The sequence below is a fragment of the Bombus terrestris genome, chromosome 3, assembly GCF_910591885.1.
Source record: "Bombus terrestris chromosome 3, iyBomTerr1.2, whole genome shotgun sequence".
Classification (NCBI taxonomy): domain Eukaryota; kingdom Metazoa; phylum Arthropoda; class Insecta; order Hymenoptera; family Apidae; genus Bombus; species Bombus terrestris.
The window spans coordinates 943,879-951,181 of record NC_063271.1 but is presented as its reverse complement, the minus strand read 5'-3'; the positions used below and the strand labels follow the sequence as shown (position 1 = coordinate 951,181).

The following is a 7,303-nucleotide window of genomic DNA, read 5'->3' as shown; positions in this document are numbered from 1 at the left end:
TTCCCGCGAATCGCTCATTGTCCCTTCTAATGGCGCTTTCATTTCTACCGTTTCGTCCTTCGTCACCTTCGAGCAGGCTTTACCATCGTTTAATCGAGCACGCGATGAGATTTTCGAAATCGGCCACACTCCGACGACAATCCGACTAGGTATGTGCTTGAAACGAGCTTGCGTGCAAACGACAGATTCGATTTTCGACCCATTTGCGGGACCACATTCGCATTCCACGAATCCTTCTCCCGGAGAAACACTCGAGAAAATACTTAACATTTCGAGCCGTTTGATTTAGACAGATCTCGATGATATTGTATTAACCATTAATTTCTTCTCTTTCTAACGACGCTCGTTAAAAACTTGCAAACTAACGTTTCGTTATCGTTAATACATTAATTTACGTTCGTTAAATCACGCGATATCGTTAACAGCGAATAATCGAATTTCATCGGTTCTAGACAAAGATAGAAGCTCTTTAATGATTAGAATAAAGGTAATCGTTCGCTAAAACGATAAGCGAAAAACGATACTACTCCATTTCAAATAAAACGACGATACGCACGATGACAGTCGGAGAATATGTGCTTCGCGTACCTGCTATTACGATCTTAAACTGTCCACCGTGGTATTGTGAACGAGGCGGCATCGGCTGAATTTCGATTACGCGTGAAAACAAAGCGTGCGTTCCAGGTGTATGGTAGTGCACCGACGAACATCGTTCTACTCGGTAATTAAACGGCGCATAAATGCGATTTCGACGTAAATACGCAAACTTTACCGCTGGCTAAATTTCCTTTATGATTTCCGTTCGAAGGTAAGACAGGCACGTTTCCATCGTTATACGCACGTTGAAACATCGCCGCGTAATAGTTGCTAATGAATATCGTCGATAGTATCGATTGCATAGTATCTCTCTCCAAACGCGAGAAGGCAAGAAGGATGCAAAGATCTAGAAAGTACGGTATTCTGGCGAAAGATGCAAGGGAAATGTCTGAGAAGACGCTATTCTCCCATTTAAAACAAATAAAGAGCAAAGAGAGAGAGAGAGAGAGAGAGAGAGACGTTAAAGAATATATGTAAGAAAAAGCGGCTGGAATAGGATCCAACGAAGAAGGAAAATAATGGAGAGAAAATATGACGTAAAAAAAGAAAGTCTTGAAATTGTAAAGAACCTAGACGAGGGTGTCGGATTCAGAGACAGAGTTTTATTTCAAAGGATTCAAGCGTCACGTTACCATTCCTACGCCCCTTATTACTACAACACGATATAGGATGATTCTAAATATTCCATGAAACGCTTCATTTGCCACATTATCGCGAGTAAACTAAGGAAAACGAAGAAAAATCTTACGATTCTCTATTTCGTTAGCTCTTATGCGTAATAGCAATATCGCGTGTAAGGTTACAAATAATTCTCTGTATAATTTACATGTGTGGACAAATGTCGCAAACTCGTAAGGAAAACAGACTGTAGCTAGAAAATAAAGGTTTCTTCGACCAGTGTCACACACTAACGTTCGAACGTTCCTATTTATCGAATCGTAATTGCAGCGCAGTTTGCCAAAGCTTCGCCATCGAAAGTTCAGACGCTAAGCAATACAGACAGAGTTCGAGTAAGTTCTCCGCGAACGAGACTACGTTACCGCGACGCCTCTTTTGCGAAACAGAACGTCGAGTCGAATGGAACGTACGAAACGAGAAACTCCAACTTGACGAAACCTCTGAACTTTGGTTCAGCCGACGCAAATTCCTAATGCTTTGTACATGATGCGTCTATTACGGGTTCGATCGTATGTTTCGGATAAATTCGTCGTTGTCGTACGATGTAATTACGTTCTAAAGCTACATTTAGAAAATGGAACCAGAGAAGTTTTAACAACTGACAAGCTCGGAATCGCTAGGCTGTAGGCTATATATAAAATGATTCGTGACAAGCGAAACGAGAGCATACGACTCTTCCGAGTTGATTTCGATTTACGAGCATGGCCAGCGAAAAGCTAAGAATAAACGAGAGAAGGTGGATGCGATAAAATAAGAGAGGAGGGAGAAAGGACAGAATGCAGGATCAATGAAGTCGATTCTAACTAAACTACGGAAAATGATAAAAAAGAATACGTTGGGATAGAAGCTTTTGTTTTTTTCCTTTTTTTCCTCTTGACCTTCCCCAGTCCTCTATCTTCTCGTACGTTCTCTCGTTGGTCTTGCTTACTCAGCCTACGAAGATCGTGTTTTACGTTGGTCTTCGTCTCCTCCGGAACCGTATACCAAGGCAAATCTTGTCAAGAGTCCCTTCTACGAAAGAGAAAAGTAAACGTTGTCGTCCTCGTTCTCGTCTTCGTCGTCTTTTTCCATCGACCTCGTTTTTTATTACAACGACGTCTAGCTAGCAAGCCAATTGTACCGAGCGCTTTCTACTTCTCATCTTCTTCGCGTGTATGTTCGCGATACAAAAAGTAATATAAATCTACAAAAGTACCTATCTAATTTTATTCTACGCCGTTGATGACCGTAGATAAAGCGTAGCGAAGAAGTAGAACGATTAGATTTCATTTTTATAGGTACGGAGAATAAAGTAATCTACGTTGTACGTCCTCGGTGTCTGTACGAAGCAATAAAGCCCGTCATTTCTCATCCGTACCCGAGGATGCAAGATGATCGACAGAGATCTCGAGATCGAGTTGGAAAGGCTAATCGTTGTATAAGAAACAGATGCGACGACGGAACTCGTATAGTACGCAACTTCGAAAACGAGGAGGGTTATTTCGTCACCCATTTTATCAGAAGCTGAGATAGTCGACACGGTTGGCAAGGTTGCCGCTAGTAGACACGCTCGAGAGAGACCCCCTTGAGCTGAAGGATACTCGAGAAAGCATGTACGAGACCTTCCGCGTCTGTCTCTCCGCTTGGCTAGACGGACTTGACGACATTTGTTAACAAAGAAGAACGACACTCGATGATCCGCGTGGTCGAGTTTCGAGAGACACGCAGAAGAGGCAGAAAAGTGAGCAATTAGCGAGAGATTTCTCTATAGTAGCTGAAATGGGGAAAAATTAGAAAATTTCCACGAAATAATTGGATTCGTTTGACTTTACAGGAGTGGCGGCATCAAAATTCGCGTGATAGGCGAATCAATTCGATTCGCTGATATACAAACGTGTCGTTCGATTCCACTGGTTGCGATTGTTTTTCTCGAAAGCCGTGTGTGAAAGGAGGCTGCGGTCGGTAAACCGCCCTACGGTATGTTTCCAAGTGGCAACCTCTTTCCCAACTCTCGAACAAACGGTGAAAGCGAACAAAGTGGAATCACCGCTTAAAACAAGTAAGTAGTTTGTACCCTTTCGTTGCCGATTGTCTCGAGTCTAGGCTGCTGCGTGATATAAGTAAACTAACCGTTAACCTTCCCCGTCTCGTACGTTTCTCTTATTCTTCCAAGATCCTCGTTTCGTGTCACGTCTGCTTCTCCTTTTCAGCATTTCTCCGAAACACTTCCATTCCATTCCGCGTCCTTGATTTTTTCAATAATATTACGATTCCATATAAACGATATCGACTCTGACGACACGATGTACCATTTTTGCGTTTTATCTCGCAACGCGACTATATCGTGACTATATTATCTGCGTTTCCACGTTGTCGGCATTTTAAACCCAGTTCTCCGCATCCGTCTTTGATTACGTGCATTTTTATCGGTACGTCTCTTTATATTCGTCCCGTAACAGGAAATGTTTTCATTTTGACAGCTTCACCGACACATATTCTGTTTAGCCTGTTTCTTAAGCACGCGCATTTCTCTATCTGCCAGACAAACCTGTGCCACTCACTGGCGCATTTTCAGACCGCTAATGCATCCCTCGATGCCTCACCACCTACCTACCTTGCGAACGGCACACAAATGCTCTTCGAGTACTCCTCTATCTACGTCGAGAGAGAAGAAGAGAAAGTCTGAGAGAAAGGGAGAGAATAGAAGCGAAGCGGTTCTGGTTTGCCTGTTCTAGATTGCTTCTGTAAATACCGGTCGGATCTCCGAGCAGCCTGTCTAACGTTCAACGTCTGTTTCTACCTCCACGGTTTGCCAACACGAGAATCTCTTTCCTTCGATGGTTTATCGAAGACACTGATTAAGGCTAGAACCCTCGACACGGCCGGATCTTTCCGAAATTTTAGACGTTCGATACAAGAGGCTAATGGAAAACATCGCTCGTTAAAGGTTTACTCTACAAACCGATACATTTTCCATATGTAATACGAACGACGTTTAATCATCAAAGCGTTCTATCGCGTGGGACCAATTTCTACTTTGAAACGTGTCGTACAAAATTAATTTCGAAGCGCGATGGTTTCGATCGATGATAATTTTCGCGTTACCGTTTACTCGGATCAACGAGAGCAGATGAAATAACGAGAGAAGAAATAATGCGAGAGGATAAAGCGAACCGAAAGGCAAGAAAAAGTCAGAGAGGATAGGAAAACTTGTTACCTCAAATCCCAAAGTAGCATGGGCGCTAATGTAATATACATTCATGAGCACCAAATCAACCCTTTCCATTGTCCAACAAAATTTGCCAGAGAACACAATGAAGACCATCCCATCTAACACCTCTACCTACTTCATCTGCTTTTCTCTTGTATCCTTTTCGCTACCTTTATCCCCGGGCTTCGTCTGTCTCTTCCTTTTTACTCCTCCCCTCTATTTCCTCTTTCTCGGCCCGCACTAGTCATACGTTAACTCGGAATGCCTCGTAGATTTATTCGCAGCATGTAATTGGTCCATTTCTCTCGAGATTCTTGTCGCCCAAAGCTTTAAGTTTTACTTCGCGCTTTAACTGTATTTGAAATAGCAGCAAGGTGAAAATTTCGCCGTAGGACACGATTCTTTAGATTCCTATTTACGTAGTTTTCCGTCGTGAATCGATTATAACTTGGACGTCGATTGACGCGTTGGTAGAGATATCTTCCTCCTCCTCTTCGTACAAATAAATTTTACATCTTGACAGACACCTTCCTCTTTTCTCCTGTTCTTCCCGATCTTTCTTTCTTCTTTCTTATTATCGCAATATCAGAATGAATTAATCTATAAATGCTCGGATCATACTAAATTCATACCGAGGATCTTGTTGACGATACCCGACAATTACTAATGGGAAACATTGCTCGCTCGTTTATCTCTTATTTCCTACTTGTTCCTGCATTCTGTCTAGACTCGTTCCACCGGAAAGTTAAGCTTATTGATCACGCGCTCAATTACTTCACCGAAGCTTTCCAGATACTCAGCAACGACCATTCCATTTGCATTTCTTGCATTTCTCGCTATTGAGTTTTTCCTTTTTCGTTTGTTACTTCTTTTGATCGCTTCGTTAACGATTTCACCAACCGCGGATCTTTTTCAAATCGAACAGCAGATTGCTAATGAACGTTCATTCGCGATCGAATTCACTTTCCATTTCCGACAGTTCATCGTTTGCGAACTATTCGAAAGTTGCACTTGCAATAAATGGAATATACGAATCCTTGATCTGTAGCTGGAAGATCGTAACGTAAGATAAAAATCTGATACAAATAAAAAAAAGAGAATGATATTTTTGTAATGAAAACTAAAGTTTTGTTACGGTCTGAAGAGTTGGACTATACATAAACCCAGTCGACGTTACGGGATTGATTCTTCTTCTTCTTCTTCCTCTTCCTCTTCCACTTCTTTCACCTCTTCTTCTGCCTTTTCTCCTTGAAAGAAAAGTTCCGACTAACGGACCCGGCTTCCCTCCGGGAGTTTTATTACGCTGGAGACGCGCTTATCCTAGCCACAGATTCGCGCCAACATATCCTCGGCTGTCGATAAGTCTACGACCGTACGAGAAAAAAGGACGACGACGGAAAGAAAAAAGCAAGTAGAAATAACTGAAGAGTACGGTAAGAACAGATTCCAGAATCGTTTCTTATCGGATACTAGATTTTATATTTCTTCGTTTCCTCTATCGTTTCGTAAATACTTGCTAGTTACCGTCATCGATCCGACTGCGAATTCGATCGCGTGTAACAAAACGAACGAACGAAAGATCGATAGAGCGACTAATAGAAAAGCCGTTTCCCGAATGGAAGAAAACACTGTATACATATAGAGAAACGAAAAGGAGAAGGTTGACGACGAAAAGAAGGAAACACCGGGTACTTTAAGCGACGAGGTAAAGACAAAGAGGATGCAACCCCAAAAAAGGAGAGAATACCTCTCGTGCCAGAGATGGAGATGCCAGGCAGCCGAGAGCTGCTTAGCCTGGAATTCCGTTGATGGATGGAATTCACTTCGTGCCGACGAGTAAGTATAATAGAAGTGAAGTTGGGCCTCGTGATGCCTACTGTTGCTGAATAGAAGCTTCGTTAGGCTTTGTCTAAGCGGAGTGCTGCAGCTTTACCCCTGCCATCCGCAATTTCCACCGCCACGCAACCCTCGCCCTCATCCTTCCAGTTTCTACCTACTTGAATTATTCTCTACCGCGTCTGTACGAGAGCGGACCGCCTCGCTACGCTACAAGTCTTAACATTGCGTTTGCGATTTTCTACTTGCTACCCTCTGATTCTACTCCCGTTACCAGTACCGTTACCCTTATCTCACCCACACCCACATACCCCTACTTTCCTATCCTGTCCTTTTTATAATTCCTTTTCGTTCCGCGTTTCATAATCTTTCGATATAAGAACAAACTATCTCTAAAAGAACGCGAGAAAAAGTAAAATATCTAGGCGAGGAGGACTGAAATATCTTATCTTCGATTTGCAAATCCGACAACGAGGAAGTAATAAGTCGACGGTTATGAGTCAACGACACTTCCGTCGCCTGATAAGTTCTCAGTAAGTACCGGAAGCTCCGGGTTGAAACTACGACGGTGATGTATTCGAGTTCGGTTACGCCGAGACAGTTGTTCGAGGTAGTTTGCCGGCGATGTTGCAACTAGAGAGAACCTCCCTGATAGTTCCTACCGCCTTAATGCAGTTCCCGGTACAGTAGCGATGCACTCGCGCCACAATAAACCTCCAGTGCTGCACCTATGTACGTGTACGTTTTTATTTATATTCGTGTATTACGTTTACGTATGTCCTCATCGAACAACGTACACGTTTAAAAGAGAACTGCGTTACCGTGTAGGATCAAGTCGTTATCAATCATACGATCGTTACATAATATCCGTCAAAGTTTTAATTTTGTTATATTATTTTATTAATATTAAACTATAGATACCTTTGTTACATAGGCATATACAATTGAATCTAGAAGCACGTGTAACATCGATCACGATCTTAACCTATATATAAATATATT

General features: G+C 42.4%; 1 long non-coding RNA gene across 1 annotated transcript; it reads left to right on the top strand.

The window, feature by feature from the left end:
- Positions 1-2,565: 2,565 nt before the first annotated feature.
- On the top strand, positions 2,566-6,113 carry LOC125384665. Its single transcript, XR_007223303.1, has 3 exons — positions 2,566-2,995; positions 3,089-3,313; positions 3,990-6,113. It is a non-coding gene; the product is annotated as an uncharacterized LOC125384665 (long non-coding RNA).
- The last annotated feature ends 1,190 nt before the right edge of the window (positions 6,114-7,303 follow it).